Source organism: Clarias gariepinus, chromosome 2, assembly GCF_024256425.1.
Source record: "Clarias gariepinus isolate MV-2021 ecotype Netherlands chromosome 2, CGAR_prim_01v2, whole genome shotgun sequence".
Taxonomy (NCBI): Eukaryota; Metazoa; Chordata; class Actinopteri; order Siluriformes; family Clariidae; genus Clarias; species Clarias gariepinus.
In genome coordinates, this window is record NC_071101.1 from 13,023,322 (window position 1) to 13,036,818 (window position 13,497).

Genomic DNA, 13,497 nt, shown 5'->3' on the forward strand with positions numbered 1-13,497 from the left:
ATAAGGAGAGAAACATAACATTAACTTAGCACTAATGAACACAATTAAACTCTTTAAATAAAATCAAGGACATTTATTGTGGTAACATAGATATAATATCAATATTTGAATTGTCTTTTTTTTTCATGTGTATTGTGTGTCAATGATTGTAATGCCTAAGCTACTGGAAAACACTCAACACTTTAATGCTTTCAGCTCTTTGTGAATTGCCTTCTACAGTTTTTTTTTTTTTTTTTTGGTCACTAAATGTACATCTCCTGTGCTATAAACGTAATTTACAGGTAGCAGGAGATACCTGTGCATGAACAAAATTAGCAAATTACAAACTATGACTATTATGATTATGACTATAATTATTTTACTCCAGTTTTTTCATTAAATAATTTACACAGAACTTTAAATGACAATATAAATCAAAGTCAATGTCACTAAACATAAGTAGAAGCAATGAGCTCAAAATGGTTCAGTAAAGTCACTGATATTTAATGTTGTAAAAGCTTGTTAGAGTTGAGCAAGTGCTTAGATCACAGATGATGATGATGATGATGATAATAATAATAATGATAATAATAATATGAGAGAAAAAGACATTTTGACAAATAAAAAGAAGGAAGCGGATTTCTTACGCCTGCTTTTACTTTAGTGTATTGCTTTGGTGTACCACTTTAGTTTCACTTTTCTTGTTCCTATGGGATGCAAAACCAAATCCATCTTTACATTAAAACTACAGCAGGATTGTTTTTAGCTAAATAAATATGTTTAAGCACCGTACTTCCATGCAAGGGAAAATACCCATGCATAGTCTAAATTGTGTACTTTATTAAATAAACATAATGTGTAAATCTTTGTATTTTTAACATATCAGGGCCATATCATGTTACCTTTTTAGAACTTTAAAAGATCTGTTAATGTTAATGTTAAACTCTAAACCACACTTAGTAAGCTTAACAAAATAACACATAGTAAGCTTAAATTAGCCTAATTTGTTCTTAAATAGTGGAATGTTTTAACAGTCAACCAATATTAGATATTTAATAACATTACATAGCCTTTATGCCTCTCTGTTGCCTTAATTAAGGAGAAAATCAATCTGCAATGTATTTTACTCTTAAACCATCATAGATTTTGTATAGAGACAGAGTCCATACAGGCCAAAATTTTGAGAACTGATTGTGTCTGCATAATCAGGCTACACTTGCCAGGATTCCCACCTACGCAGGCTACTATAGGCACTGCCAAAACAATAAAGTAACAATAAAGCCCCAAAAATGTGGTTCCAGTTGAATATTTTGTGAATTTGTCACAAAAAGACAAAAGAAAACAAAATGCAAAATTTACCTATCAAAAAAAAAAAAAAATAGGACTGCAAAAACAAAAACTCAGATTATATCAAGCATGCTTGACAAGGTGTCACTGTTGCCGGGCAGGTCTGACTAGCAGGTATATAATTTGACCCATGTTAAAATTACATACCTCTCACACTGTGACCAAACACTGTGACCAAACACAAGATCTGCATGACTAAATCTTAAACTATCTTGCACTGTTTCTCTAACAGCAAACAAAACCAACGGTGTCCCCTCGTCCCAATCCTTGCCTGTATCCAGGCAATATTTGCAAAGCATAGCCTTTAGAGTCTGGTGAAAGCATTCCAGGGCTCATTGGCTTTCTGGGCACTCGTATGAAAAGTCCTGTGAGACATTTTTTAAGTTTTCAACACTTGAGCAAAAACATTTGACATGAAATTTGTACCTTGGTCAGTCTGTACAACTGTGGGCAGGCCAAATAATGAAAAAAACAAGTGCTTTAATTATCACGGGTGCCAAAATTTTCAGAAGTGGAATGGTCTCAGGAAAACGAGTCGCTACGCACATTATTGTCAATAGATATTAATTACCAGCTTTTGTTTTGGGCATTGGACCCACACAATTGACAATAACGCGCTTAAAACACTTCCTTAAAATGGTTATGGGGACTAATGGAGCCCCCGCTATTCCGCAATAGTCTGGTTTGGCTTACTCAAAACTTGACAGGTCTGACACGTTCAGGGATCTATCATCGTTTATATGTTTTCTTGATACCCAGGTGCCCAGATAAATCATGGTCATGAGCCAAAGAGAGTACGGTCTGTCTGTAACAAACAGAAACGACAATTTGGCTTGCCACATTCCATTCAGCATCATCTGAAGTGTCAGGGCACCACCTACATACGCATCAACACTCCATTCTCCATGCAAAAAGCAGTTTTTCTCTCCTGTGCCACCTCTAGGGAAACAACAGAAGAAAAACATTTACGCAAAGTGACGTCAACTTTTTGATCAGTGATAAGGTTATCACGCGTTACGGCAATTGTAGTTTATCTGAATTTAAAACAGATTTCCTTTCATTCACAAGCATGGGGGCCATAAAAGTAGAGACTAAATCATCTGCATCAGCAAATTTATGAGCTTGAGCTCGTGGAATGGCACAGACAGAAAAAACTTCCGAGAACTTTTCTGACAGTTGGATGTCTATGGATGTAGACAGCTCAGGTTTATCACAAAGAGAGAGAGAGAATATATACAATGCCATTCCTTGGTGTGCCTGCCATGTGAACATTCAATTCTGTCACACCCACTAGGTTTAAAATGAGTAAATTGTAAGGAAATGTGAAAGGAATATAAAATCTTTTTATAAAAATTACCTTTTTTTCCAAATGTAGTTGTTAATGTAACTGAGATTATATGGCAGTTGTATGCAGTTATAAGCATGTGCAGGCCAGAGACGGTAGCAAGAAAAACTCCTTGAGGCAAAAAGAGAAAGAAAATTAAAGAAAATTATTCCTCTTACATACAGTAACCATAAATTGTATAATCAAGTAATCTTCAACTATGGACATCACTTGATAAGAATCTTAACTTTAATACAGATATTATTAATAGCTGTCAGGGCATTATACTATATATAGAAGTTACTGTATACCTTCCTTATATAGTTATTGTATACCTTCCTATATTTACATGAGCAGGTGGATTCATTTGCACAAGTTCCACAGAAACTGATTTAAGAAGTCACGTCTTAATGCTTCCTTTACAAAGAGAGTGATGACTACTTATATGTATTTATATACTGTATTAGTTGGTGTCTTCTGCCTTCAGATAGCATCATCGGACATACTTTGGCCACTTAATCAATTATCCTGCAGTGCTTGTACAAGTGAAACAGGATGTCAGTAATGCACTTTTCTTACCTCGCTTTACACTGCTCACCCTCTGAGCCTTTAGCATTGTGTTACATGACCCACCATACCTGAAAGTGTAAGTGAATATGCATCAGGAGTGTTTTATATCCTGGTAGTGAAATGAACTTCCCTTCACTCTACAGCAAAGTCACTTAGTCCTCAAACAAAGAATAATGATGTTCCGCTTCACCAAGCACTTGAATTAACATAATTCTACTTGTAGATCTTTCTTGTCTTGTGTGTTTTCTTTCCAGTATGCACTTAGCTCATGTAAAAGGCTTTCATCTTGATGGTTTACTTAATTCTCCTCCCATTAAACTATAAGAGAATATGTTATGGTAAAAAATTTAGGATGAATGCATCTGTTAAACGCTAAATGTACAGTAAGAATAGGGGAAAGCATATACATTTGCTTCTTTATTTATACATTTAATACATTTATTCAGTCAAGTTTGATGAGATTATTTTGTTTGGCTCCACATATGAGTGTTGATATTCCCAACAAGATTTATACCTGACTTGATAATAAATGTTCTGTTCCAAGCAAAACATTATTCACTCCATTAAAAAGTGCAAAATCTGCAAAATCTTTATTAGCACAAAGCTGATGGGCGTTCAGCAGAAAGTGCTTAAAATCTACTAAGTTAATCACCTGAATAAAAATGCAGTGTTAGTGATGTTAATCTAGTTTGACTTTCATTTCCGTTTGAAATAAGGACTGGGACATCCTCCACAATTCGTTTCATCTGGCCTCTAACAAAAATGGCTGGACACCCACGTAGTACAAAATACTTCAAGTCATCCAAAGCCCAATCCTTTTCAATAATTAAATACCTCTTCTTCCACAGTAATAATTTATGGAACAGATATGAATCTAGTCATTTGTCCTTCACCAAAATGGGAAAGTCTGGACTACACGGTGTAAGTACAGAGATGGTTTAAATACCTGGAATAACTTGTTATACTCCTTTATCATCTCCACCAGCTCACATACATTTCCACCTTTGTGGTGTCTCATTTGTTTGTGGTATAGACCGGCTGGCAAATTAAGGATTAACCTTACAACACTTAGAAAAAGAACTGGTCTATTCCAGGTTAATGAGCTGTTCTGAATAGCTTCCACTTTGTCCTCATGTAGTCTGAGCATTATAGTGTATATAAGCTGTTCTTTTAGCATTTTAAAATTTTTTGAGCCATTAGGTACAATCACTGGAACCACATAAAGTAGAAAAAACATTACTAGAACAGACCAAATGAAGGGGTGATAAAATCTGTTAGAGGTCTTCATTGCACTCTATTACAAACACTCAGTGGAGTGATAAAGCAAGTTTTAGTTTTTCAAGCAATTTCTCAAACATGGACGTTACAAAGAAGGAAATAGAACCTGTCCAGCAACTGCAAAAAAAATTTTGGGTGGGATTTTAATGCCAGCTGGTTTAAATGTGATTACATGCAGCAGTGTACAGGTGAAGATTCATAAATACAATCGTAGCTCAACTGGTTAAGCCAGGTGTATAAGCTCCAAGAGGTCCTGTGAACACAGTTTCCATGGCGTAATGTGCCAGATGGTTAGCAATGATAACTCACACCTCCAGGGTTGGCAATTTGATTCTTGTGGTATCTGGTAAATTCAACTGGTGTTTGCATGTTCTCCTGGAGTTTTTTGGGATTTTAGTCTAAAGACATGCACTCTTTGTAAAATTACCTTTACTGTAAAGATGTTTGAATGTATGTACAAGTGAATTGCAAAAAGTTGGGATACTCAACAAAGTATATTCCTTTTAGAGCATGTTATGGGTCATTGCTGCCAATCATCGGATAACAATGATGGTTTAAAATAAATACATGGACTACACAATCTCCTAAAGACTTAAACCGGGCCCTGTGTTATTTACTTCCAGCCAGCACCACTTAAGCAAGGAGACGTCCTTACTGGAGGCCAAAAAGACGTTTAAAATAAAACCACATCAGAGAATCAGCTTTTAGAATAAGTTCATGTCCACATACTATATGTGCTCTTTCCTTCTCCTTATCTGTCTCACACACAATGGTTCTATACTGATATTTCTGCATATTTTCTCCTCGCTCACTTACTCAAGATAAGATGAGGCTTTAGATGGCGAAGGCCTATTAGAAGCACCATGGAAACGTGTTTGTGTTTATATTTAAATAAAATTCACAGTGTTAATTTAACACTTTCGATGTTAATATGGCTCCAACTGGATCTGTATACCAATTCAACACAGGGAATTTTGTTGTGTACTTTTTCTTTAAATTATGACTCCATGTCAATATAATATTTTTGTTTTGTTTTGCTAAGTTGATTCTGAATTTGTATGACTATGATCATTTTTATCATTCAAGCACACAAATATGTAAAGTCACTCAAGTATTATGCGGAATAAAGACTATGAGACAATCTATAAAACATTAAAAAGAATGTATAAAGGGAGTTAGAGGCAAACCAGCACTTATGATTTAATTTCTTGTGAATAAAGTTATAAAACCCATTGACATTTACAGAAGGCTTTAACCATATTACAGTAATGAGACCTCTTAGCCACAGTGCGAATGAATGGTGCAAATGTTTTAAAAAAAGGTCATATATCCATGAATGATGATCCTGACGGAGGATCCGGGATTCATCAGTCAATTATAGAAACTCAACTGGGAGTTATTGCCACATCCCCTGTACAGTCCTGACCTAGCTTTAAGCCATTTCCACATGTTTGGGCCATCAAAGGAGTTCCCGGGAGGCCAGTGTTTTAGACATGATCAAGTCCATGAGGCAGTCCATGATCAAAATCACGGCTCCAGCATATTGATCTTGATGGTATCCAAGCACTAGTAAAACACTGGGATAAGTGCATTAGTGTAGCAGCGGATTATATAGAGAAATTAAGGGAGGTTTTACTCTCATAACTGTGTTCTGTTATTCTGCACAATCAAAAGTCCAAGTTTGACTTGAACCAGGGATGTATAATTGATTTTTTTTTGTTCATAAGGCAAATTATTATTTTTTAAACTATTTTTCATTTCATTTTTTGGCATCTATTATACTAGTGTGCCACAAATATCTCATATAATATCTAGAATATTAAAACACAAAAGCTTTCATGTGGTAATATTACATCATAATTTGAAAAGTATTTTCATTACTTTGAGGTAGCCAGTCATTATTTTAAGAAAATAATTCTTTTAAAGATGTCATAAATGGTTTTATTAGTTTCTTTAAATAATAAAAATGAGCTGTCATATATTAATATCGGCACTGTAATTCACCATTCTCAACATTTTCCTCCAGGCAGTGAAATCACACTGCAGGTGCTAAATTCATCTATTTGCATTGATATCACCCGGCGTTCATGCACTCTTCGGTAATGACACTATAAATCTGGTAAAGCAAAACCACGAACCATGACTATTCCAGTTTAAAATTACAGAAGTTTTCCTCAGAAAAGAGAACACAGATGTTTGTAATTGTCCCCTTTAAAAAGCGAAATACGAAGCCTTTAAACCTTACGCTGTTAAGTTAAGTTACCAGGAAATATAAAGTACTCTTATTTCACATTCAAAAATTGCACAAATTAAATTAATTGTTCACATATGACAAACTGTATGTTTATTGGGAAATAGAAAACATGTTAATGCACAATTAGCTCAATCAGTTCAAAATAAAGAGTTATGGGGTGATATACAGTAAGTAAAGTGTATGTTAAAAGAGACTTTCGTAAGCTACAGTGAAGGGTAATTACAGCATTTGCATGTACTAACAGACTGTTTACAGCAGGGTGTGTTGTTACTTCTAACCGCAAGGTTTTTGACGTCAGGGATTACTATGAAGAGAACAAAACAGCTAATCCTTTCTCCCAAACACCATCGTATTTACATTTTTAGTAATGACCACATAGGTTGTGGGTTCTTCTGTACATTCTGTCCTTTTGCACTACGTGAAATATATAAACACCAGAGAAAAAAAGAAAATGCATTGTGGTTGTGGTTGCAATCCTGAGGTAGAGTACAACATTGGAGGAAAAGCCATCTTGCAAACACCAAACACAAGGAAACAAACCTATCTTTGCTGCACACTGAATACAGAGTATTGCCTCGCTGAAACTTTTGAACCTTAACATTTTGCTTAATAGAAATGCTGCCTTTTCCTGTCAGTCCCAGTAATTACTTCCACACCAAAACAATTTATGTATTTCTGCCCTAAAATACAGGTTATGACATAAAAAGTGTCATAGTGAGTGAATTAAATTGTACAGTAAATGGATGTATGTACTGTAGTAACTTACAGGATCTCTTCTCTGTTCCTGGAGTACTCCCTGTCGTATACATATAACAACCTTCCCTAATCCAGCTAATCCGATAATTAACATGTATTCCTGACTGAATGCCAGGTGTGTTAGAGTAGGGAAAACATTAAAATGTGCATGACAAAGGGTACTTAATGCACCTGGTTTGGAAACTTGTGCATCAAGCAAATGTTGGGGCCTCATAAGGAGAGAACTGTTGCATCTGAATCATTGCAAATGGTATCCTGATTTTATCCTAGCTTTTGACCAAGACATTCCCGGATTATCCTGTAGGGGCATTAGTGACTACACAGTTAAAGCTCTGGGTTGCTGAGGCCCAGCACCATTAAGCAGCCACTGCTGAGCACTTGAGCAAGGACCTTGAGCCAGGCTGTTAACCCTATCCGCTCCAAAGGAATACTGATAACCAATGACAGCTAAGCATAACTGCTGAGAAAGCATATAGCTGATTGCACGCATACACTGATCCAAATCAGGAGAAAATAATCACAGTAAAGATCTGAACACTGAGACCTAAGCATGTCATATGGAGGGAATATATAAACACTAACAATAGTATGATGTATATTAATATAATAATAATAATAATAATATACGTATATCAGTATGTTATTTTTAGAAATAAATTCATATAAATAACTATTTATAAATAGTTTAAAAATATAGTATATACATTTTTTTGGTTATAGTTTTTTTTGGGGGGCAGACTCGGCAGACTCTGTGTGTGTGTGTTTATATATATATATATATATATATATATATATATATATATACACGCACACACGCGCACACACACACACACACGGTGTGTGTGTGTGTGTGTGTGTGTGTGTGTGTGTGTGTGTGTGTGTGAGAGAGAGAGAGAGAGAGAGAGAGACAGACAGGGACACAGGAACACAGAGACATCATCAATTACACTGACACTGGGACTAGGAGTGAAACTGGATCTGGGTCTAGATAAAGCCCAGAGCGGAAAGTAGGACTCAGTCTAGGGCTGCAGAAATTTCTGCGAGAACGAGAATGGAATGTGTAAGAAGATGATTTAGAATGATTAGATAGTCCCTGATGAGCAAGCCGAGGGCGACAGTGGCACGGAAAAACTCTGTGAGATGGCAATAGGAAGAAACCTTGAGAGGAACCAGACTCAACAGGGAACCCATCCTCATTTAGGTAATAATTAATAGTAATAATGATGATGTAAGATATACAACGTATTTGTTTCCATTCCGAAATACATCATTTACTGTGATATCTTATGTACTTAGATTTGTGCCTTTCTGAACTATTTCCAGTGAATTCAGTTAGGCACAGGTGGAAGGACCACTGACAAGAGCAGGATGCATCAGAGCTCAATTGCAAGTGTCATAACAAAGGACTTAAATACTTGTAAAGGGAGGAATTATAATTGTGAACTGGGATATTTTAGGGGTGTTTTTTAGATATAAATTAGCAAAACACTCTGAACACCTGTTTTACTTTATGTTTTTTAATTATTATGGCGTGTTCTGCGTGGAATGACGAAGGAAACAAGTAATTTGAAGTAAGTGTGAAAAATAACAAAATGTGGAAAACAAGTCTGAAACCTTTCTGTTTACACTGTATGAAAATAAACCCTAAAGGAATCTAGGTACTCTTTTTTTCTCTGAGTGTACAACTTTTATGAGGAACATGGTAAACATGTACAGGGAGATAACCAGGGTAGAGATAGTTCTGGACTTATAACTAACTTATAGTCTATTATTTAAAGTTTAAGTCTATCTTTAAGGGAATACACTGTTAAGAATTATTTAATTTGATTTGGCTTACATCAGGCGACACGGTGGTTTTAGTGATTACATTTACAATTCATTTACATTTAGGCATTTGGCAGACGCTCTTATCCAGAGCGACTTACAAAAAGTGCTTCAATGTTTACATCATTGGATACATACTTAACACACAGTGATTAACACTGTTGCTTTGCATCTCCAGGGTCTAGGTTCAATTCCTGCCTCTGGTCTGTGTGCACAGAGTTTACCCATGTTCTCCCCGTGCTTGGTGGGTTTCCTCCAGGTACTCCGGTTTCCTTCCACAGTCCAAAGACATGCAGATTAGGCTGATTGGTGTCCCCAAGTTCTCCCTGGCGTGTAGGTGTGTGTATGTGTGTACCCTGCAATGGATTGGCACCTCGTCCAGGATATACCAAGTTTCCTGGGATAGGCTCCCCGCGACCCTGAATACAGGATTAAGTGGTATAAACAATGAGTGAGTGATTAAGTGAATGAGTGACTTACATCAAGAATGACTTATTTTTCTCTTCATTCCACTGTTTTATGTTTGACCACTAGATGTCACTAAAGTGCACTTAAAGACTTAAAAATGTTTTTTTTTGTTTGTTTGTTTTTATCCTAGTAGGCTGGAAAGTTTCAACTCTTCCTGTAGTGTCAATTTTCATCACTAGGTGGCACCAAAGCCTCAGTATTCATTCTTTTCACATTATTTAATGAAATGACATTGTTGAGAGTTGCTTGTCAGAAAGACTCAGTTTAATTTAAACTGGATGCAAAAACTGCAAATTGGATTTAAATTATGAGGAAAATAAGCCTAATGATTTTAAATATTTCACTGTGTTAACATTATCAACATTATCAGAGACATAAAATATGTGAAATATCCAGCTATATAGACAAAACCCATTAATTTGAGACATATACCAATGTGGTTTCATTGAACTTTCTATTGAAAGTTGAACACATTGGAATTATATTGTGTATAAGAGATATGATGGTTAATCTTAAAATATTGGTTAATCACGACTATATCAAACAATTTTCACGTTTTTGTCATCAGTCTCTGTTGATTACTAGAAAGTTTACTTGAAATATTCAGACAGATTTCACTTTAGTAAATGTTAGATAACAAGCAACTAATCAGTATGTTGTCTCAAACAAACATCTGTATGCAATTCATTAAGGCAGTAATAAATTCTTGCTAAATTACCTGCCTCAGGCGATGCATTACATCGGGGAGGTTGTTTAACCACTTTGTAGTGAAAAAAAATAAAAATAAAAAATAAACCAAGACCTAAGACTTCACAAAGACATAATGATTAGGCTCGTTGCCATTCCCAAATTACCCATAGTGAATGTTGACCGGAGGTCCTACCATGCTCATACAATGGGAATAAATACAATGGTAATCACCACTGGCATCGATGGTTCCTTGTTGGACTACAGAAATTCTTAGGTGGATGGATGGAACAATATGCTCTAATCAGTGGTCCAAGCATGAGTGCTCAGAACTCCTTTGTTGTTATTATTCCTTATTGATTTCTTTTATTATTATTGCGTTTTTGTTTTTCCATCAAATGAAAGGTTTGTGTCTGTATAGTCGGATATTTCATAGATTTTATATCACTGGTAATTTTATGACACTTTATATTATATATTATACTGTTCATAAATATATATTCCATACGCCATAGACTACATTTACATTTAGAGCATTTGGCACATGTCCTTATCCAGAGTAACTTTTTTTTTTTTTACTTTTTTACTTTTATTATTAATATCATTTTATGCTTTTGTTTCTGATTCCAGATGACAGTACATCAGAGGATGATCCTTGATCTTTGGTCTCTTTACTGTTTTATGTAACTCTGGGAGCACAGGGTGATTGGATCAGAAAATTATTTATATTTTGTACTTTCAGGACTTTTGTAAGTATTTTGTTCTCTTTTTAGTGCGGACAGCCTGAGGCATGCATGTATGCAAACCACCAGTGGTCAGACCACAGATACTTTTTAGAAGAAAGTTCATGTTTAGAGTTAATCATGTTGTATTTGTGTTTTATCAGGAGTTAACAAGGCTAAAGCATAAGCCAATAGAAAACCTGAGATAGGATGAGGATAAAGGAATTATTTTAACATACATGAATACAGTATTGTCAATGTAAAGCTGTTAAAATCTCTAAATCCCTTGTTGTTCAATGACACAGTGTTCCTGAATGTTGATAATGGAAAGGGTTTGAGCTGTTGACTAAAATAGACTTTATCTGTAGCCAAACACAGAAACACGTGCCTGCTTTGTCCGTACAGTACAGTACATGTGGGTTGAAAACAAACACTAACACACACCTTTTTTATTTATTTTTTTACAGATGTTTTTTTTTTTAATGGGCATAACTCCAAACACAAAGTAGTAAATAAATGAAATAAATAAATGAAAGAAATAATTGATGTAACTGTTCAGTAGAACTAATTTACTAAATGAGTAAACTAAATTTCCTGTTTTCTGTCCTCCCTGAAACTTTTTATTCAAGAGTGCATTTAAAAAAAAAAAAAAAAGATACACAAAGTTTTAAGGAAAATCCCAAGTAATCAGGTGATCCTGATTCCGTCAGCAAAACAGTTTCTCTCTGAGAGTAACAACAGCACATTTTTAACATGTTTCCGCCTCCCAGGCAGTGTTTGCTGCATTCCACTAAGCCTTAAATGCCACAGTGTCACAGCTCAAAAAGCTGCATTGTTCTGAAAGGCTCTGACTAACGCTTAATCTAGCCCAATTCATACCTGTCTCACATACAAAAGTCTACTCAACTTTGGCATTAGGAGCTTTTTGACATTTTAATTACAACTTATAAAATACTACCAAAGAAAACGAGTCAGTACATTTTGTTTCTTAGGGTGCAAACAATGTTTTTTTTTTATGTACACCACTGATCCTTAAGAAGAAAAAAATTGGCACCATAACAATGTTCTACTAACAAAAGGTACGAAAGGACTGACAAAGAAATGACACAAGGAATTATTTAAGCAAGGAATCTCTATTGAGATAATGTTGTACAAAATTCATTCAATAAATTATAAGGTCCACTAGCGGTATGGAACTGTAATAAAGTTTGTCAGTTAGAATAAGTTTATTTGATAATCATTTTTGGTTCTGAAACAATTTTTTTTAAAACTTATCTCAAGTGGGTGGGGGTGGGGGGTTGGTCAGGAGGAACTTCTAGTAAACTTGTATTTATAATATTAAATACAAGCTCTTTGAAATCTTTAACATCTAAGGGAGGGAGGGATCAATTTGAATAAACATCAATTTTGTTACATTGTAATGTTTAATATTGTGGTTGATTTTTGTTTAGATCAACATTAAACAGGTTTAACATTAAAGATTCCCATAAATAAAAGATGAACGTAACTCCTTAAGTGTGCGACAGGATACATATGAGCTCTTGCACCATACTCAATAAACACCTCTCAAACCCTTAATGTAATCTTAGCGTGAAAACAAAACTATAAACACACAGGCAAAACATATCCTCCCTGAAGTTATTTTCACTTAACAGTGTACGTTCTGGCATTGTTGTTCAATTTACGCATGACTTATAAAGCATGCGACTGAATCGCGACATGTGTTAATAATAAACTGTTACATGGCTTCTGTTTGGATTCTTTCACATCATATGAGCCTTGTTTGAATTTTGTGGGTGTATTAAAAAGCATCCTGTTTTGTATCAGTGAAAAACAACACTGAGTCACACAGCCTGGGTGTGTTTAAAGTCTGAAAGATATGTTGGGTTAAGAAACAGACCTGGATTCAGACCAGGAGGAACATCATTTACAGTAAACACAGCTACTGCGAGTAGGTGAGGTTGCCAAACAGGTACTTTCCTTTCTGGTAAGTTTTATTTCGTTTGCCCTGGATGGGCGGGAACCTCCACTCATTTTAGATCAGGACATTCCCTAATGCCATTTCCTTACACTTAGATTTATTTTAAATTAGCCCGTTTCCTAAATTTGCAATATACATTCCCCTTCTGGAGTGTTTGGGTTATTATTTGCTATACATATAAAATATTATATAAAGTAATTAGGTTTTTTAAGACTGGCAGACTGGCAGACTGGCAGTGCCATTTAAAGTGTGTTACTCCTTACATGACAGGGTTCACTACAACCCTGACCAGGACAAAGTGCTTTCT